We start from the raw sequence: 22,093 nt of genomic DNA, 5'->3' as shown, positions 1-22,093 counted from the left end.
TAACTAGCCATCCAGCGTGTTTCCTCCAAGTCTAGAAACACTGCTATTCTGAGCCAAGCTTGGAGCAACAGGCGAAGCTCTGCCCACATTGGTATTTCTGGCACTACGTGTCTAGATGCTTCCCTCAGGCACTGCCAAGACTTGCTTGGAACCTCTGGCCTCTTCCCTGTCCCAGATAAATCACCTTCTCACCTCCACTCTCCTCCCCAGGACCCCAACCCATAAGCTCATCAATGAGCTTTCAACAGAATTTGCAAACAGGCAGTTGTAAAATTGAATGAGGGCCCCAGATGTTTCTCTGTGGCTTCCTGGTTGTTTGTTTGTTTGCTTTTTGTTTGTCATAATAGACTTTATTTTGGGGGGCAGTGTTCAGTTTACAGAAAAATTGAATAGCAAAGTACAGAGAGTTCCTCCATATACTCTTTCCACTCTGTCCCTCACTCCACTATTATATGACCATCTGGTCTTAGTGAGGGTCATTTGGCACCGCTGATGAACCAATATTCATATATTATTATTACCTAAAGTTCATGGCCTATATTGGAGTTCACTCCGTGTTGCACAGTCTTTGGGTTTTGACAAGTGTGTCATGACATGTGTCCACCATTACAGTGTCATACCGAAGAGTTTCATGGCCCCCAAATCCTCTGGGCCCCACCTATTTCTCTCCTACCCCCGGAGCTGCTGGCCATGACTGATCTTTTTACCCTCCCCACAGTTTTCCCTTTTTTGTATCTTTTTAAATTAATTACTTTAACTTCCAAGATTTAAAAAGTTGAATATTTTCTATGAAAACCCAGATGTCCAAATTCTCTTATGGATATTCCAAGCAACCATGGGCTGAAGCTGAGTGCCAGCTGCTGTCTCCCCCAAGTCCTCTACCCAGAGTTGGGTGAGCTCCTCCATTTGTTTTTCCTCATCATGTTGCAAGCAGCCTCCTCTCCCTTCCTTTGCCCTGGTAGACATTTGTGTTTGTGACTCTAGACTGGCTTCCTGCAAACACTGTCTCCTGCCCTGCAAATATATTCTTGGGGCTGAGGGTCACAACAAAATTGTCCACCTGCTTGAAATGAGAAAGAGAGAAAAATTTAGGGAAATCAAATACAAATGAATTCCTTTGGAAATTATCTCATAACTTGTGGGAGGCTCCTTTGAGGCCACGCAAACACCCAGCCACTACGGGCTGTCTGAGGCTGATACCATGTCAGCCAACATCCTACACTCGGCAGATTCCTTCCGCGTTCTCTGCACAGCCTGTACTTACGGAATGTCTGAGGCTGTGAGCCTGAGTGTGGGCTACACATAAAGTCCTTCAGTGTCCATATACCTCTGGGTCAATACTTTATGCTAATGCTGCAATTCACCCTACTGACCTCGTTTCTGGAGCATGTCAGAGAACTGGACACCCAGAGATTAAATTGCCCCTGGAGAGGCGTGGGTGATAGCAGCCACAAAGGGAGAGAGTAGGAGAGGTTCGAGTTCAGAGCACACCGCTGAGACACAGCCAGCAATGAAGGCCACCCTTTAACTTGGCTGCAAGGTTTCACTCTGGAGAAGAGCCTGAGGCTCTCAGCAGTGAAATACAATCTGGTGTTAGGCTGAGCGTATTCCCATCCTTTCCCCTATGACAAGTCCCTGGGGGGAGTTCCTTACACACAGGGCCATTGGGCCAGGTAAGGAGTGACCAAAACAGCCCTAGATGCAAGGCCCAATATGTGCCCCTTCTGTGCTGTGTGATCTCAGGTAAGTTGCTTTGTCTCTCTGAGTCTCCATTTTCATCTCTGGAAGATAGAGGAGGCAATGATGCTTCTCTCACAGCAGAATAAACAGGGATGTTATATCCCGGGGGACTTCCGGGTCTCCTGTCCCAGCCCTGCATCCCTCCCTGACATCCTGCTGACTGCCCAAGTCATCATACTCAAGTCCTCCCTCTCCCTCGCCCTCCATGCCTACTCAAGCCACAAGTATTACCTGAGCACCCCCTTTGTGCCAGGCACTGGCAGTACAATGGTGAACAAAACAGATCCCTCCCCGCCCTCGTGGAACCAACATTACCCTCTTTGTGTCTTTAATGCTTGTACCTTCACCTCTGGCTATTCTGATCCAAGCCATATGTCTCGTGCCTGGATTCTGTAACATCTTGCACACTACAGCCAGAGTTCTTCCTGGAAACACACATCTGATGGTTAAAGAACTTCTGTGGCCCCTAGAATAAAATCAAAGCTCACTGTGCTCCAGCCATCGTAGCCTCTTCTGTGTCTCTGAAAGGGACACAATCCTGTCCCACCTCCGGAGATTGCCCTGGCTGTTCTCCATCCGGTTTCCTTTTCTTAATATGACATCATCTTCTCAGGTATCACTCTTGACACCTCTTTCTCCAGCTGGCTTTCCTTAGTCCTTGCTGCTTCCCCATCACAGCCCTGGTGATGATGCTGGTGCTGATAGCCAGTGTGCCTGTCATGCTTTCAGTACACCAGACTCTGTCCTAAGCCTCTTTTGTTATAGTGACACATTTAGTTCTCACAACAGCGCTGTGAGAGAAACTACTCACAGTATGCCCATTCCACAGATGAGAGAACCAAGGCAGAGAGCAAAGTGGCTAAGTTAGGGCTTCACAGTACTACAGTGTTATGCCTCTGGCCACTCAGTCGTGACCCCCATGGAGGGTGAGACTCTGTCTTGTTCATCTCTGCGTTCCCAGCACACAGAGCCTGGCACATCAATAGATGCTCAATGAACTCTCATAGATTGATGAATGGCTGTCTTGCTGAAACAAATGAGCTAGTGATGTTCTGAAATCCCCACTGCAACTTCTTGGGTTCACCTGAGCATGAGGAATTCTTATTCTTGCTCTTCGACTATGAGTTGGCTCTGCCCAGGGGAGGAATCTCTCTCCTTGCCCCGGAAAGCCCCTGCAGCATCTCTTGCTGGGGAATGCAGGCGTGGGAGGACGGTCCTTGCCATCATTTGTTTTTCTCAGCATTGGCTTTTCTCCTATACAATCTGCCTCTGGCAGCCAACTGTACTGTTCAGTACTGTTGAGGGTATTTCTGGCTGTGAGGGCTCCTGAGGTTTCCCCATGTGCTGAGACAAAGAGAATTTGCCCAACCAGGGCTCTGCCAGGGGCCTTCGTGGAGATATTAGACATGGTATGATGACATAAGAGCCATGTTACATCATTACAGCTTCATAGTTAATTTAGGAGCTTGTCGGGATGAGGAGTGTGACTGCTTGGCCTTTAGAGGCTGCCAAGGGTAGCTTCTGAAGGTGAGCTTCTTTCAAGACCCAACGTGAAAATGAACCGTTGCTGTGAGTTCTGCAGGTATTTGGTTGGTGGGATGGGCTGATTCTAAGGAGTCACTTCAGAGCCTGCAGTCTGAGGTGGACAGAGCTTACTTTAAATCCCACCCTAGTTACTCTGTAGCTATAGGATATGACAAGATAGTATATTGTATTGGTCTGTTCTTGTATTGCTGTAAAGAAATACTTGAGACTGGGTAATTTATAAAAAAAAGAGGTTTAATTGGCTGATAGTTAGGCAGGCTGTAGAGGAATCACGATGCTGGCATTTGCTTGGCTTCTGGGGAGGCCTCAGGAAACTTACAATCATAGCAGAATGCAAAGGGGAAGCAGGATCATCTTACATGGCCAAAGCAGGAGCAAGAGAGACTGGCGGGGGAGGTGCCACACACTTAAACAACAACCAGATCTCATGAGAACTCACTCACTATCACAAGAACAGCACCAAGAGAGAAATCGGCCCCCGTGATCCAATCACCTCTCACCAGGCCCCACCTCCAACACTGGGGATTACAATTGACCATGAGATTTGGGTGGGGACATAGATCCAAACCATGTCAGACATGATATATGATGTGATAGATAATACAACACAATATACTGTATTATATTGTGCTGTACTGTGTGGTGCAGCACACCCAGGATTTCTCAGTTGGAGTGGGGTGAAATTGTCAAGAGCACAAACTCAGGAGGCACTTGCCTGCATTCAGATCCCAGCCCTGCCATTGACGAGCTTTGCAACCGTTGGCCTTGTCCCATCACCTCCCTGAGCTTCAGTTTCCTCACCTGTAAAGTGGTAATAATAACAGAAGTCACCTAACTGTATTCTTGGGATGACGGATGAAAGCATGTGTTCGGAGGCTGGCAGGTGTGTGGTAGAGAGAATGAAATTTGGAAGGGTGCAACCTGATGTTTAAATCTTGGTGTTGCCACAACACACATTGTATATGTGGCTTTAGGGGAGTTTTTCAGCTCTCTGAACCTCACTTTCTTCATCTGTAAAATAGAAATATTGATTCCAATCTACCTTGCAGAGCTGTTATAAGAAAATATCATAATGCATATAGGGTCCCTAAAGGGTTGAATTGTATTCCTCCCTCCAAATTCATATGTTTAAGTTCTAACCCCCAGGACTTCAGAATGTGACTTGATTTGGATACAGGGTCATTGCAGATGGAATTAGTAAAACTAGGATGAAGTCATAGTGGAGTAGAGTGGGCCCCTAATCCAATGTGACTGGTGTTCTTAGAAAAAGGGAAAATTTGCACACAGACTTGAACACAGGAGAAAGGACATGGGAACAGGAAGGCAGAGATCAGGGTGGTATTTCTATGAGCCAAGGAATGCCAAAGATTGCTGGCAAACCACCAGGAGCTTCAAGAGAGGCCTGGAACAGATTCTCTCACAGCCCCCAGAGGGAACTAATCCGGCCAACACCTTGACCTCTGACTGCCAGCCTCCAGAACCAGGAGAGAATAAATTTCTGTTGTTTAAGCCACTTGGTTTGTGGTACTCTGTTGGCAGCCCGGCTTAGCACAGAGCCCAGCAGAAAGCGAGTGCTCACTGCATAATTCTTGTTTTGTCATTCCTATGACCAGCACGTTCAGTCCTGTGATGCCTGGGAAGCTTGTGGTGGGTCCAGAATGGGTCAGAACGCAGCACACAGCTGGGCTGTGTGATGTGGGTGAGTTGCTTTCCCACTCTGGGCCCTCAATGCCCTTATCTGTAGAACAAAAGCTCCACCTGATCAGAATAATGAATGAGACCCCTCGCATGCAGGTTTTACCATGGCTTCACTGTGCACTGTCATCTCAAGCCCTCATCATGGCCCATGCATCACCATCCTCCCCACTTTACAGATGGGGACAATGAGGCTCACAGAGGGAAGAAGTCACTTGCCCAACGTTGCACAGAAGCCAAGTGGCAGAGATGGGGTAAGATGGTAGACCAAGGTATGCCTGCCCTTGGCCATAGAATACTGGTGAGGGTGGAAAGGAAGGACGGCAGAGGGACCGGTGACCTCAGATTCTCTTCCAAGCCTGAAGACATTGGCCACATTCTTCTCATTTCCTCCTCTGGGCTTCTTCAGAATCTTCCTTGCAGGCTCACATCTCTCCAGAAGCTCTTGGAATCCTGCCTGTTCGGAGGGAGGGGTCACCAAGCCCCCTTCAGACTCACGGGTGGAATAATCAAGCACATATGCCTTGGAAAATGGGCTGGGGGATCCCCAGCCCCCCAACCCGTTTCACACTCAGATGCAAGCAACACCCTCAGTCCCCAGGGCTCCCAGAGCTTTCTCATTCCATTTGTATCAATGTGCCCCACACATGTATGAGCCAAGTTCTACTTTTGGGGGAAAGAAAAAAAATCTATTTCTTTCTGCATCTTGGCATCTGTTTTTCCCAAAGTGCCAAGGAAATTCCATCTCTGATAAATGACAGGCAGCCACCAGAAAAGCTCGGATGTTTATTCCCTGCTGGGGAGAGGAACGGGGCTCGGACCCTCTCAGCATCCTGGAGAATGCATTTCCTCCATTTTCTGGAGGGGCTGGGAGTAAGGCCTTCTCTTTTCTCTCTCCAAACGACCTCTGCTCAGACCTGGAGGCCCTTCCAGAACAGTTTCTAATGGATTCTGGAGTCCGACAGACTTGGGTAGCAAAGTACCCTGGACTTGGTAAATGGCTGTTTCCATCAATATCATTCATTCTTAAGATATCACTGCATGCACAGGCTGTCTGCTGAGCCTGTACCTTGTGCCGGTCTCTCTAACTGACTTAAACATCACTTCACTTACTTCCGCAAAAAACCCAGAGGAAGTAGAGTGATACCTCATTGTATAGGCAGGAAAACTGGGGCTTCAAGAGAGGCTGAATCGTGTTCCTATGGACATGAAGCTAATAAGTGGTAGGTCATCAGCTAAGTGATACCACTAATAAGTAGTATTTGAATGCAGATGGGTCTGATCTGATTCCCAAGTCTGAGCTCGTAAAAAGTCTAGATCATCCTCCTGGCTAACACGGTGAAACCCTGTCTCTACTAAAAGTACAAAAAATTAGCCGGGTGTGGTGGCAGGCGCCTGTGGTCCCAGCTACTCTGGAGGTGGAGGCATGAAAATGGCATGAACCCGGGAAGCGGAGCTTGCAGTGAGCCAAGATCCAAGATCGCGTCACTGCACTCCAGCCTGGGCGACAGAGTGAGACTTCATCTCAAAAAAAAAAAAAAAAAGAAAAAAAAAAGAAAAAGTCTATACCATCCTTCTTTCTAAGTATGGTGGGTTGAATAATCCTCCTCTGCCCTACCAAAGCTGTCTACGTTCAAATGCCTGGAACCTGCAAATATGGTACATTAAGCATAGTAAGAGGTACTTGGCAGATGTGAGTCAGTTAAGGATCTTAAGATGGGATATTATCCTGGATTCTCCAAATGGGCCCACTGTCATCGCAAGGATCTTCATAAAAGGGAGGCAGGGAGAGCCTGAGTCAGTAGCAGGAGATGCGATGATAGAAGAAGAGGTTGGAGTGATGGAATGCAGGCAAGAAAGGGAGGGGCCAGGAGCCAAGGCATGCAAGCAGCTTCTAGAAGCTGGAAAAGCAAGGAAGCAGATTCTCCCTGAAGCCTCCAGCAGGAACCAGCCCTGCAGACTTCTTGATTTTACACTTCTGATTTTCAAAACTGAATAGAATGACCTTACTTTTTTTTTTAAGCTAGTAAGTTTGTGGTCATATGTTACTGCAGCCATAGGAAACTAATATACTAAGCATGGACAAAAAAAAAAAAAAAAAAAGGAAAGATACTAAAAGAGTAAGTGAATGCCTGGAAAGATGAATAAATCAATGACACATAGTGGCATCCATGATTGCTTGCCTTTGACATCCCAGTGGGTCACTGTCTTCTCTACATCCCAGGACCCATGACAGAGTGGTTGGCATTACCACTAGACCTGTAGCCCTTCACTTATTTATACTGTTGTTTAATCTTAAATCTTTTTTTTTGCAGAGATGGGGACGTTTGTAAACTTCCTACAATGGTATACCTTACATACTGTCAAGTACAAAATCAATAAATTTTTACAAACTTACAGAGCCATGGAACCATTGCCAAGGTCAAGATACAGGCCATTCTTATCACTCCAGAAAGTTTCTTTGCATTGCTTCCTAATTGATAACCCTGTCACCAGAGATTAATTTGCCTGTCCTTGAACTTCATATGAATGAGATCTTGCTCTGTCTTTTCTTTTGTGCCTGGCTTCCTTTGCTCGATGTTATATCCGTGAGATTTATTCTCGTTGTTGCATATATCAGCAGTTTCTTTCTTGTTCATTCAATTTTAATCCTTTCTCCTTTTGAAGGACACATGGCTGATTTTCTCCAGTTTGGGATCCTAATGAACAGAGGTGCTAGCGACATTCTAGTACAAATCTTGTGGGAGATTTAAGCACTCATTTCTTGTAGGTGTATACCCAGGAGTGGAATTGCAGGGTCCTAGGTAGGTGAATGTTTCGCTTCAGTGGACAACACCAGTCCTCCAGCCTGAATCTAACTTGAGGAATGCCATCCTTGCCCCAACAGCTTTCTCTCCAACAGATCTGCCTGCATCTCCACATTGTGTGGGTCACAATGCTTAGGAGACAAGGAGGCCCAATAACTCCTCACATCCCAGTCCAGGAACACTTCATCTGACCTGGTGGGTTTGAGAGATGTGATGTAGGAGAAGGTGGGGACAAAGGGGGTACCCAGTCTTCTTTTCATGTGAGCTCATTTGCTAACCAACAAATTGACTTGTTGCCCAATGCACATAAAAGCCAACAACTATGGCACTGGTTTTTGAGAAAAGAAATACTTTATTGTAAACCTGGCTGGCAAGGAGACAGAAGTCAGGCTCCCCAATTTGGGATCTGGAGCAAATTTTAAGGGATCAGAGGGCAAGGGAAAAGATTTAGGAGTGGTGGGTTGGCAGGGTCTGATTAAAGGGCTTTGAATTTGAATTTGACCATTTACAGTAAAGTATGTTGAGGTAGATTTTAACCCTGGATCTTCTGGGCCAGTAGACCCCCCACTTCTGAAAGAGTTCCAGAGTTCAGGTCCTGGCCATGTCCCAGTCTTCTTGGTTCTGAGGGGAGGAATCATGGTTCCAGGTGCTGTTAAAGGTCAAAGATTTTTCTATTGTGCATACCCAGGCTCTGTTACCCCAAAGAGGAGTCTACTTTTTTTTTTTTTTTTTTTTTTTTTTTTTTTTTTTTTTTTTTTTTTGGTACAGATAGGATCTTGCTATCTTTCCCAGGCTGGTCTTGAACTTCTGGTTCAAGTGACCCTCTCATCTTGGCTTCCCAAAGAGCTGGGATTATAGGCATGAGCCACTGCACCCACCCTACTCAGCATTTTGTCTTCAACAGAGCAAGCCCAGTGTGGGCTGATGCCAAGGTTACATGTTTATTCTATGTGGGACCCTCCCATTTGCTGAGTTGATGAGGCAGAAGTTTGGAGTTTAGTTGAGTGTGAGGTGGAGACATCTCCCAAACTTAAATCATCAGCACACCAGCCTTGCAATTTTTCCCACATTTGCCATTTTTCTTGGAATTGATTTACTTTTTTACTAAAAGTTGTTTATTTAGGAAGTTAACTTACCTGCAAATATGAAATCAATATGACTTTCCCTAAATAGAGGTTAATCACTACAAACACTCCAAACCAAGACAAGATAGATCAATTCTAGCCAGGCACCATTACCTGCCTGGGATTTTACACCTGCGGCCTCTCTCTGTTGTAAAGGCAGATTAGCAAGCATTTGAGAGGTGTTGAAGCTCTATTAGCACCAAACTGAGATTTTTTTATTGATGTCATCAGAGATCTTGAAAGAAAATTAAAAGTGAATACTTTTCTCACTTTATGATAGAATGGTATTTAACACTGGAACTTCCCTTATGCTGAGATGGCTTCTACACTTTGAGAAACACTGATGTATTGAAAAGCCTCCTGGTTGGGAGTCAGATCTTTGTCCGAATGCTCTGCTAGCTCTGTAATATTGGATCAGTGACTTCAACTCTCTGAGCCTTAACTCCTTCATTTGTGTAGTGGGATGATCATAGCACCTGCCTCAGAGGCCTGTGAGTGTGAATGTAGAACTCAGTAAATGACTCTGCTCTTGGTATTTTTGTGATGGGGTCATCTAATGAATCTTATGTCTAAAGATTGATGCCAGCAGTGGGAATGAACATCCCAGACATTTCTACATTGAGATTCTTAGGGTGTCTGCTCCTAAGCAAAATCCTCTGTTGGCTTCAGCAAAGTTCTTTGCCATTTTGGGGGAATGTTTATTGCCCTTGGGAGTCTGCCAAGGTTAAATGGAGAACGTGGTCCCGGTGAAATTCACACACTTTGTCATTGGCTCACAGGCACAGATACTAAATCTGATCCACCAGAGAGTAAGCAGGATCTCTCCCATGCATCTGTTCTTACAGAGGTGCTGATGTGTTGGGGCAGGAGATTCCCTGTCAGACCTACCTATGTCCCAGCCCAGTTTCACTGTCTATTTGCTGCGGTTTTTTTTTTTTTTTCTTTTTCCTTTTCTTTTTCTTTTTCTTTTCCTTTTTTTTTTTTTTTTAAGACAGAATCTCGCTCTGTTGCTCAGGCTGGAGTGCAGTTGCGTGATCTTGGCTCGCTGCAAGCTCCGCCTCCTGGGTCCAAGTGATTCTCCTGCCTCAGCCTCCACAGTAGCTGGGACTACAGGTGCCCACCACCACGCCCAGCTAATTTTTGTATTTTTAGTAGAGGCTGGGTTTCACCATGTTGGCCAGGCTTGTCTCAAACTCCTGACCTCAAATGATCCACCCACCTGGGCCTCCCAAAGTGCTGGGATTATAGGCGTGAGCCACTGCGGCCGGACTCTTTGCTGTGTGCTTTAGGGGATGGCACTTCTCCTCTCTGGGTTTCAGTTTGCTCATCTTGTAAATGGGGATATTTGAACCTTACATGGTGATATGAATGATAAGATGAGATGAAGCACAAAATATAATAACCAAGTATTTAATAGACAAAAATCATTACTGTAATTGTTCTTTCTTGAGGAAGCCATAGGCTGCATTTAAATGTTCTGCAGAGCTGACTCTGCCTCTTGGACTCATGATCATCCTAAATCTTTGTTTCAGAAAGACCCTCCCCTGCACCACTCCAACTCCTCAATTGTCATTCTATTCCAGATGTTTGCTTGTGTGTTCTCCACTGCCCAAAACCAGGTGGTCATTCTGCAACAGTTATAACTTGAGGAAGACATTTTTTTGTGTGCTTTAAATGACCAAAACACAACTCAAGTGGACTTTCTAAAAAGAGAATAACTTATTTTGGCTCACAGACATCAAAATTCGCAAGGGATTGCTTCAGGTATGGCTTGATCCAGGCTCAAACAAAGCTCATGAGATCTTAGTTTCTCTGCATCTCTACCTTCCCCTAGGCTTCAGCTGCCCTGATGGTAGCAAGATAGTGTCAGGAGGCCAAACTCACTTTTCCCAGATGCCCAAATCCACAAGAATCTAGACTCTTTCTCTCCCAGCCAAAGGCTTATTGTTTCTGATTAGAATACTTGCTTGTTTCTGAACCAATCACTGTGGTGGGAGAGGAATATGGGCCATGTTGATTGGCTTAGGCTAGGCAGGACCTATTTTTGGAGGTGAGTCTAGGGTCAACCCCATGCAAACCCCACTGTTGGATGAAATGTGGATTCTGGAGAGCATCAATGCTAGAAGAGGGTGACGGGTAAAATGATCCTGGGGCTGCAATCAACTGATGTCCCATCGTTTTTTTTTTCAAATAAATAACAAATTTTCCATTAGAAACTCAGCAATGCAGCAAGATTGAAGGAGGCTCTCTCTCTCTCTCTCTCTTTCTGTCTCAACTCATTCTCAGTGCCCTGTTGCCTGAAAATAACAAGGTTGAAGTCAGAGTGATGAATGGGGGCAACATTGACTCAGCACTGATTTTGCCTGGAAGCCGTAGCTATTTTGGGCTCCTGCTGAGCCCTGGTTTAGCTTAGCTGGTTAGACAGCAGGGCTCACGAGGTCAAGGGTATGAAGTAGTAGAAACACGGGATTGGAGGCAGAAGTCCTGGATCCTGATCATGCTCTGCCACTTTTCAGCCAGAAACCTTGAGCAAGTCATATCTTCCCTGGATCACCACCTCCATGTCTCCCTCAAATGCCCTTTTATCCTGCCCCATCTCCTCCATTAAGTCACCCCTACACATCTCTTATCCCAAGACTGACTTCTCATCCCAAGACTGTGTGGGATGCCCCTCCATGTGCCTATACAGCCTTAGACTTCTGAGTTCAAATCCTAGTTATCCCACTTATTTACTGAATGACTCTGGACAAGTTTATCAATCTCATTGTGTCTCAGTTTCCTTGTTTGTCAAATGGGGATACTGTGACTAGTACCTATCTCATGGGGGAGATCTCACGGGCAGTGGGCCAGTGAACAAAATATCATCTGTATTTACAGCCGCTCCTCATTGCTCACATAACTGCCTGAACTCTGCCTCCTGTCAGATCAGTGGTGGCATTAGATTCTCATAGGAGCACAAACCCCACTGTGAACTGTAAATGCAAGACATCTAGGTTGCACACGCCTTATGAGAATCTAATGCCTGATGATCTGTCACTGTCTTCCATCACCTCCAGATGGGTCCGTATAGTCGCAGGAAAACAAGTTTGGGGCTCCCACTGATTCTGCATTGTGGTGAATTGTATGATTATTTCATTATATGTAACAATGTAATAATAATAGAAATAAGGTGCACAATACACATAATGCACATGAATCATCCAGAAACCATCCCCCTGCCACCACCACCAGGTCCGTGAAAAAATAGTCTTCAGTGAAACCAGTCCCTGGTGCCAGAAAGGTTGGGGACCACTGTTCTAGGGTATTCCCCTAGCTCTGCTGAGAGCACAGAATTGCAAACTTTGGCTGTCCATGGGCCTCGACAGAAACATCAAGTTTGAAAGGTCAGTGTGAGCTGGTAGGAGGCTTCATCTGTGACTGATTTGAGTGGTGCCAAAGTCACTCCCCTTCTTGAAATCCCATTCTTGGCTCTCTCTGTTTCCTGCCCACCCAGAGCTTGGAGTTTAGGAAGATTCTGACATGCAAACATCTGCATAAAAATCCACAGTCACCGGCTTTAATGATCTCATTAGACTGGCAGCATGTAGGGGAACAGGGCACAAGACAGTTTTCCAGGGTCATGGATGGAGGAATGAAGAAGTCAGAGAGAGGCTACCTCCCTGGGTGAGAGGAACGGTAGCCAAAGAGCACACTGTTGGTTTTGCCCAGAGCTTGACTGGCAGTGACTCTGTAAATTTGGTTGGCAGTGTTGATATAACACCCCAAACAAGGTCCTCGCTATTTGAGCAGCACATTAAAGACCCAAGGGAGGTTATTTTACTTGGCAGCTTCCCCACAGGGTGGCCAAGAAGCTGAAGGCAGAGGCTGTGCTCCCAAAGCCTTCTTGTACTGGAAAGGGGAGAATAAGCCCCGCAGAACCTGTGGCAGGTAGCTTGCTTTTCTCTCCCCAAAGGCATTCTCAAAGCTGTATGCTGGCAGTGTTCTCTAGCCAAAGAAAATGTCCTGGATATATGTGTGTGAGCTTGTATGTGTGTCTTCCAAACAAGAACCACCTTTCAGCCTTACCTTTATTTTTTTTTCTGTTATGGGTTAGTTTTAGCACAATTTACTGCTTAGCTAAGTTAGGAAAGTCACTTAATGCAGGTCCAGCACTATGCTGTGTACTCCCTACACACACAGAGAGAAACAGGAATATAAGTGATCATGATGACGTTGATGACGGTGATGACAAAGACAGTGACAAGACAACAATGATGATGATGGTGATGATGTAAATATTAATGCTGATGATGATGGCAGGGATGATGATATTGACAATAATGATGACGATGATGATAATGAGACCAAAAATCTATTGCCCGGTACTCTTCTAAGTGCTTTAATTTAATTTACTAATTTATCTAAGTCCCACAATCACCCTCTGAGAAAGGATCTATGATCATTGAATCCATCACTTGCTAGTTGTGTGCTGCTGGGCAACTTATTTCACCTCTCAGAGACTCAGTGACCCTATCTATACAATGGAAATAAAAATAGCAGTTCTGGGTAACACGCTTAATCAATGTCTGACATGATGCCAGTGTTCAAGAGATAAAAGTGATTCTTATGGAGCCCCACTTGATCCTCCTGTCAACTCTGTGAAAGAGGAAGTATTCTTCTGACCCTGATTTTACAGAATGGTAGCAAGTTCTCCCAGCTAGGAATGGCTGAGCTGGGACTCAAAGCAAGTCATGGGATTTCGGTCCTGTGGGCTTTTGCAGAAGCTGTTTTAGGCATCTCTGCAGGGCTAGTTCTGATCCACAGGGGTCCCTGGGCTAAGGCTGGGCTCAAAGGTCCACATGAGACCAGGCCGGCTTCAGAGCAAACAAAGCCCTCAGCCAGGGTAAGGTTGTGCTAAGGTGGGAGAGGCTGGGGCTTTTGTGCCCATGAAATGAATCACTGGGTACCTGGACTAGTCTGGGTGACAGAGACATAAGTCACTCAAATCTCTTACCTCCCGCCCAGGAAGGTCAGTGGTGCGTCTTCATTTGGAGCCAAAAGAACCTAGTCTTCCAGCTCTGCAAATGCACAGACATCCATATCGCTAGAACTACACCATTTATTATGGTGGCCACTGGCCACGTATGGCTACTGAAATATGGCGAGACTGCAGTAAGGTGTGCTGGACATGGAAATACACATCAGATTTTTAAATCTTTATATGAAAAAAAGAAGTGAAATATCTCATTAATAATGCTTCACACTTACGTTGAAATGACATTTTAGATCTAATAGATTAAATATATTATCAAAATTAATTTCACCTGTTCCTTCTTCGTTTTTTCTGCATAACTTCTAGAAGATTTTAGGTTATACATATGGCTCATATTGTACTTCTCTGCTCTATAGTTTATGGTCTACTGAGGTGATTAAACAGCTGGATTAACAGTTTCCATCCTGGAGTCAAACAAACTGAATTCAAATCCCCATTTCACCTCTAACCAGCTGTGTGAACTTAGGCAAGTTACTTCCCTTCTCTGGGCTTCAGTGTACCTGCTTGTAAAATAAAGGTAAATATTTGGGAAGAATTTTGTCAAACTGTATGATTTTAAATAAGAATTCTTTTTATTCTTAAACAAAAAAGAAATACTATCAGAAACACTGACAAATATTATTGATGAGGAATTCTACTTGTCTTGAGAAGGAATAGGCTTTGCATTCAGTCAGTTCAAATCCAGCCAAAGCACAGAGCTGCACCATTGCTGAGAGTTAATATATCATTTCTAGGGTTTTTGGAAATCCTGGGGGCTCCCTTGGACCCTAGAGGGCTGTCAGAGACCTCTAAGAAGCTGGGACTATGGAAGAGGAAGGAGGACCATGATCTCTTTCAATATTCACACCTTACAGACAGGGGAATGGATGACCAGAGAGGTTAGGTAACTTATTCAAGGTCACACAGCAAGTAGGTGGCAGACTAGGTCCTGCTAGGGTCTGTGCTCATGATCACTTGCTATACTTTGTCATCACACCCAATTATCACAAAGGTCCTATTTTTAGCCCTATTTAAAGATGAAGAAACAGGATCAGAGAGGTTAAGGCACTTGTCTGTGGTCACACAGCAGCAGGTGGCATTCAGTGCCAGATATACTGGGCTAAAGAGTGTCCCCCAAAATTCCATGTTCATCTGGAACCTCAGAATTGGATCTTATTTGGAAATAGAGTCTTTGCAGCTGTAACTAGTTAAGTTGAGGACGTACTGGATTCAAGTGGGCCCTAAATTCAGTGACTAGTGTCCTTATTAAAGAAAACAGAGACATGCAGACACACAGAGAGAATGCCACGTGAAGAGAGAGAAAAAGATTGGGGTTACACCTCTACAAGCCAGCAAATGCCAGAGATCGCCAGCAACTGCTAGAAGCTGGAAGAGGGGCACGGAGCAGATTTTTCCTCAGAGCCTCCCGAGAGGACCAACCATGCCACCATCTTGATTTTGGACTTCTGTCCCACAGAGCTGTGAGAGAATAAACGTTTGATGCTTTAAGCCACCCAGTTTGCAGTAATTTGTTACAGCAGCTTTAGGAAGCTAACACACCAGGTGCTATGGTGTGAAAGTTTGTGTCCCCCCGGATTCACAAGCTAATGCCCTAATCTTCAATGGGAAGTGTTTAGGTCATGAATGAAATTAGAAATCTTGCAAGAAGAGACAGGAGATAGCTTGCTTCTCTCTGTCTCTCTATCTCTCTGTCTCTCTGTCTATCTCTCTCTGTCTCTCTCTCTCTCTATCTCTGTCTCTCTCTCTCTTTCTCTCTCTCTTGCTGCCATGGAAAGACACAGTGAGAAGACCAGGAATCGGGTCCTCCACAGACACTGGATCTGCTGGCACCTTGATCTTGGACTTCCCAGACTCCAGAACTATGAAAAATAAATGTGTGTTGTTTAAGCCCCCAGCCTAGAGGGCTAAGACACAAGACATGGCTCCCTTGCTGCTGCTTCACTCTCAAAGCCCCAGCTCATCCCAGGGCACTGTTGAGATGTCCCCCTCCCATCCTCAGCCCAGACCCTCCCACCAGCCACCAGCCTGAGCAGCTGCGGAGCCTCAGAGTGGCCCCACTGGCTCTGGGCTGTGAGAAAGGCCTTCTGCTCCAGGCATGGTGAGTTCTTGCAAATTACTGTTTTCAGTTGAAAAGAGGCTCCAGAGGGCTCTTCAGCTGCTCAGCAGGAGACATGAAGACTCTTCAATTAACTCAGAGAATCAGAAGCTTCTATGGCTGATGGCCAGGAGGCCCCCCACCCTCCCTTGCCTTCATCCTATCCCTTGGTCAGGCCTGGGAGAAGTGGTGCTTCTCAGGGGTTCCCACAAGACCAGCCTTGGTGGAGGCCAGATCCAAGTCACCTGTGAACTGATTGCCAGGTGAATGCTGGGATCAGGGGATGCTGAATGAGGCTCTGCTATTTCCAGGGCGTCAGCATCCTTCTTACTCCTATGGTGAAGGGGCCTGAGTGTGCTTCCTGTCCAGCCAGGAGTCCTGTCACTGGTCTGCACACACTGTGGGCCTTTATTTGATCCAATCAGAAGTCAGGAAGCCATTGAGGAAGAGCTGATTCCTGGCTCAGTCTGTGTGTGTGTGTGTGTGTGTGTGTGTGTGTGTATGTTAGGGACTATCGGGGGTTTGAACACCCTTGCCCTACCAGGTGATCTGGCATAAACTCACCTCTATCTCCACCTTAGTTTGGGCCATTCTCCCCAAAGCCTGCTGTGCATTCATCCAACCACCAACCAAGGAGCAACCATCTTGCTCCTTGAATGTGGAGTGTTTGCCAGGCCGCATTATGCACTTGACAGCGTTATCTCACTGGATCTTTACAAATCCCTGTGCTGAATTATGATCACTGTCCCCACTTGACAGATGACAAAACTGAGGCCCAGTCATTTGCCCAAGTTCCCAGAGCTGACAAGTGGCTGAGCAGGATTTGGATGTTAGTCTGTCTTGCATCAAAGTCCACAGTCCTTCCCATAGTAATCTGAGCAGCTTCTCCACTTTCCACCCACATTCCCTCCCAACGTGTGTAGGCATCTTGCCGTTAAAAAATATTCAAGGCTGAAGCTGCCTTACATAGACTGTTATAATTAAGAGACTGGGCTCTGGTGTCAGACATTTCCAGGCTTAAATCCCAGCTCTACCACCTGCCAGCAGAGTGCCTCAGTTTCCTCACCTGTAAAATAGAGACAATCATGGATTTTGATTCGGGGGCTCCTGTGGGGATTTGGTGAGGGAATATGGGAACAGCCTGGCACTTAGTACATGAGTCCCCACATGGTGGCCAGAGTCTGATGTGATTGCTGGACAGTGTCCTCAAAACCAAGGAAGCTAATGAACATTGGGCCATTCCTATTGCCAGTGTTTGCTCATCCCACAAAATGTCTTTGCACTCCTAATTTTTAATTTTTTTTTCATTTTTTAGAGATAGGGTCTTGCTCTGTTGCCCAGGCTCGAGTGCAGTGGCACAAGCATAGCTCACTGCAGCCTTCCGCCTCAAAGGATCCTTCTGCCTCAGCCTTATGAGTAGCTAGGACTACAGGTGCAAGCCACTGCACCTGACTAACTTTAAAACATGTGGGTTTTTTTTTGCAGAGATGGGGTCTTGCTTTGTTGCCCAGGTTTGGCCTAGAACTCTGGGCTTCAAGCAATCCTCCTGACTCGGCCTCCCAAAAGGTTCAGATTATAGGTGTGAACCACCATGCCCCGCCTCCTTGAGCTTCTAAAATGAAATGTGTCAGTCACTGTGGTAGGAGCCAGGGACACAGAGGTGAGAGAGACAGACTCGCCCCTCTCTTCAGAGTGCTGATGGTGGTCTTGGAAGGGAGCTGAGCATGCATGCATCAGCTTTCTTTTTATAAGCAGGTGATTCTTCACAGGGGACAATTCCTCCCCTGCCCAAAGAGACATTTGGCAATGTCTAGAGACAGGTTTGCTTGTCACGACTGGTGGGTGTTACCAGCACGCAGGGGGCAGGAATGCTAAACATCCTGCAATGCACAGCACAGGACAGTTCCCCTCATCAAAGAAGCATCTGGCCCAAAATGTCAGTAGTGCAGAGGCTGAGAAATGCTGGGACATGCACAAGTGAGCCCCATGAGCACTTCTGTGACCTCTGCACAGACCCCAGGGTTCCACAGACTAAAAGGGAGGAAGCATGTGCCTGCACCACCCTCTTCCAACCTGCTTTCTCCCATCAGCTGCTTCCAGCCAGATAATCAGGCCTCCCCTCGGTTTAACAGGATCCAGGCCGCTGAGGCAAATGTAAAAACAAAACCGTGTGCAAATGTGTTTTTATGTAAACACAGCAGGGGGTGGTGGTTGCCTGCAGAGAAAAAACCCTGTGGCTGGTACTTCTCAGAGCAAAAATAACCCCAATGTTACTGCTCTGGGAGCAAAGCAGGCAATGGGATGAGGGTTGTGTGGGAACCCAGGTGTTCCTGGGAGCCGTCCCTGCCCCCACTGAGCCGTCCCCTGCCTCCAGGTGAACCTTTCAGGCGCCTAGGATAAGTGAACAGGTGTTAATCCTCTTGGAAGCATCCCTTCCTTCAGGGAAGCAGTCAGCATAGGAGAAAAAAAGCATAGTGGGTTATTGTTACATTTTCTTTTTCTTTTCTTCCTTCCTTCCTTCCTTCCTCCCTCCCTCCCTCCCTCCCTCCCTCCCTCCCTCCCTCCCTCCCTCTCTCTCTCTCTCTCTCTCTCTCTCTCTCTCTCTCTCTCTCTCTCTCTCTCTCTCTTTCTTTCTTTCTTTCTTTCTTTCTTTTTTTTTGAGATGGAGTCTTGCTGTGTCACCCAGGTTAGAGTGCAGTGGCATCATCTCAGCTCACTGCAAGCTCCACCTCCCGGGTTCATGCCATTCTCCTGCCTCAGCCTCCTGAGTAGCTGGGACTACAGGCGCCCGCCACCATGCTTGGCTAATTTTTTGTGTTTTTTGTAGAGACGGAGTTTCACCATGTTAGCTAGTATGGTCTTGATCTCCTGACCTTGTGATCTGCCCACCTCAGCCTCCCAAAGTGCTGGGATTACAGTCGTGAGCCACTGCCCCCGGCCTATTGTTAAATTTTCTTTAACGTTTTGTATTATCGTTTACCTACAGTAAAATGCACCCATTTTAGTGTACAGTTTAGCAAGTTTTCACAAATGTGTACAACCATGTAACCTCTACTGCAATCAAGATGAACAAACGTTCCATTACCCTCAACAATTCCTCTTTGCCCCTCTGTGGTCAATCCCTCTCTCATCTCTTGCTCCTGGCAACCACTGATCTGTTTTGTGTTGTCTTTTTTTTCTGCCATTACTAGAGTGTCATATAAATTGAATCATAATAGGCTTTGAGTCTGGCTTCTTTCACTCGGCATAATGCATAATGTCTTTGAGGTTTATCAGTACTGCTGTGTCATCAGTAGCTGATTCCTTTTCATGCCTCCATTGTATGGAGGCACCATAGTTTGCTCATTCACCACTTGGTTGCTTTCATTTTTGGCAATTACAAATAAAGTTGCTATAAATATTTGCATACAGGTTCTTGCCCGAGTGTGGGTTTTCATTTCTCTTGGGGAAATACCTAGGAGTGGACATTTAACTTTTTAAGAAATGGTCAAGCTGTTTTCCAAAGTGGCAGTATACCTTTTTGCATTCCCGCCATGGATGGATGGGAGTTCCAGTTGCTCCACATCCTCTCCAGCACTTGGCATTAGTTTTTGTTTTTTGTTTTTTTATTTGAGCCATTCCAGTACAATGTGTGTGTACTGGAGTTTAAAAACCTCCTGTCTAGACAATTAGAACAGCCCACGTGAAAGTGATTAGAGGGGACTGGAAAAAATCAGGTGTGTGGTAGCATCTCATTGTGACTTTAATTAAAGCACGGGTTGTTGAGATCTGTGGTCCTGGTGCTGCTCTTAGCAGCAGCTGGCAGGAGGCAGCTGATGTTAGTCATAAGCACGAGTTCTGCAAGCCATCCCAGCTCTGCCGCTTGCTGAGTCTATCACCTTGCATCCATTATTCAGTGCTCTGAGCCTCAGTTTACTCCTCTGTTAAATGGGGCTTGTATTAGTATTTCTCACTGGTAATATTATGAGGCATAGAAAATTTAGTATGTATATATATGTAATATATTATGTGTATTATTTTATATAGTTATATTTTAAAAATACTAAATAGGACTGGTGTGAGAGTTAGATGAAGTAATGTGGAGAGAGCTGGCATGGTGCCTGGCCCAGAGTGAGAGCTACTGCTTGTTAGAAGTTGCCGTGATTATAGTTACTGGGCACTTGCTGTGTATTTAAAAGCAGTAACTATAGTGAGTGCAGCCAGATTTACCCAGTCAAATCCTGGCTCTGCCTACTACACCCTAGCTGTGTGACCTTGGGCAAGTTACTGAAGCTCTCTGGGCCTCTGATTCTACACCTGTAAAATGAAGATAATTATAGTGCCTATCTCAAGGGGATTTTATATGGCACAAATGAGTTGAAATGTAAGGGGCCAGCTTCCTTTGTTCAACATTGTTCAGCCATTTATGAGGCTCAATGGCTGGGCATGGTGGCTCACACCTGTAATCCCAGTATTATGGGAGGCTAGGATGGAAGGATCACACTCGAGCTCAGGAGTTCGAGACTAGCCTGGGCAAACAGTGAGACCCCGTTTCTAAAATAATAATAAGAGCCTCAAGAATGTACAAAGCTAACCTATGGTGATAGAAGTTAGAAAAGTGCTGGCCCCTGGGGAGGGTGATTTGCTGAGAGGGGACAGCAGAGAGCCTCTAGGAGCCAGGGGAATGTTCAGAGTCTTGATCTGGGTGGGTTACTTCCTGTGCCCTTGTTTTTACCATGCCACATATAAATTCTCTCTCATTAAAAAAAAGAAAAGAAAAAGGAAGTGTTGAGGTCCTGTGCAGAGCACTGGTGTATCAGTTTGCCAGGGTTGCTGTAACAAAACACCACATGCTGAGTAGCTTTAACAACCAAAATTTATTATCTCACAGTTCTGGAAGCTGGAAGTCCAAAATTAAGGTGTCAGTAGGGTTGGTTCCTCTGAGGTCTGTGTGGAAAGGATTTGCTTCCCACCCCTCTCCTTGGCATAGATGGCTATCTTCTCTGTGTCTTCATAGTGTCTTCTCTCTGGATGTATCTGTCCCGATTTCCTCCTATTGTAAGGACACTTATGAAAGGGCATGGTGGTGACTAGCATCCATGGTGACCAGCATCTGAAAAGCACAACCCCTAATAAAAAGTATCAGTCACTCATTCATCGACCTACCAGCCCCATCGAATCTCTCTGCATGGTGAAACGTTGGCTCGCTTCTAGGTGTTTGCCTGACCCTTCATATCATGACAGGACTGTTACTTGCTGTGCACTATACATCAGATACTTTACCACCTTCTCCTCAGTCACACACATCTGTCAAGATGTAAACTATGGCTGAATCATTTGACATCTACATGCCGATGGGGCCTCAATATTCTTTGTCTGCTTATTTTTACATGTAAGCCAAGGCCTATACTATGGATCCTAGACCTTCTTAGAAACTTTAAACACTGGTATTATTCTTCTATTTACAGTAATAGCAACAATACTCATAGGCTACCTGTCATGTTAGATTAAAGCACACCCCAGTGACCTAATTTTAACTGGATTACCCCTGTGAAGAGACTGTCTCCAAAAAAGGTCACACTCTGGGGTACTGGCAGTTAGGATGTCCACGTATGAATTTGGGAAAACAAAATTCAACTCACAACCACCTATGTAGAAAGCACCCTCTGAGTAGGAGTTTGTGGTAGTTATGATAAGACATTCATTCTCATTGAATTCTCACAACCTCTGAAGGAGATACTGTCCACTCAACATGTGCAATCTGAGGCCTGGAAAGATTTTGGGACACACCTGGTGTCTCATGGGCACTAGTAGTAGGCTGGCCTTTAAGTCAAGGTCCACCTGTCCCCTCACTGAGGATCAAAATCTGAGTTTTTTTGTTTGTTTGCTTGTTTGTTTTTTCCAGCCTCCTCTAATCACTTTCACATGGGCTGTTCTAATTGTCTGGACAGAAGGTTTTTAAACTCTAGTCCCTGGACCAGCAGCATCAACCTCACCTGGAAGCCTGTTAGAAATGCACATTTTCAGGCCGCACTGGAGTCCTGCTGTGTCAGGAACTTTCGGTGGGGGATGAGGG

The 22,093-nt window shown here is 45.7% G+C and overlaps 1 protein-coding gene across 2 annotated transcripts in view; it reads left to right on the top strand.

Moving 5' to 3' along the window:
* Nucleotides 1–22,093, top strand: part of WSCD2 (WSC domain containing 2) — a 131,860-nt gene that overhangs the window by 27,598 nt on the left and 82,169 nt on the right. Inside the window, exon 2 of one of the 2 annotated variants that reach the window (XM_010360633.2) lies at nt 10,495–10,675. The exons of the other annotated variant lie outside the window; for it this stretch is intronic. The gene's annotated coding sequence lies outside the window, so the exon portion shown is untranslated. The remainder of the gene's footprint in view (nt 1–10,494; nt 10,676–22,093) is intronic. 2 annotated transcript variants of the gene reach the window in all.

The sequence above is a fragment of the Rhinopithecus roxellana genome, chromosome 10 (assembly GCF_007565055.1).
Source record: "Rhinopithecus roxellana isolate Shanxi Qingling chromosome 10, ASM756505v1, whole genome shotgun sequence".
Taxonomy (NCBI): Eukaryota; Metazoa; Chordata; class Mammalia; order Primates; family Cercopithecidae; genus Rhinopithecus; species Rhinopithecus roxellana.
This window is presented reverse-complemented; position numbering and strand designations above follow the sequence as displayed.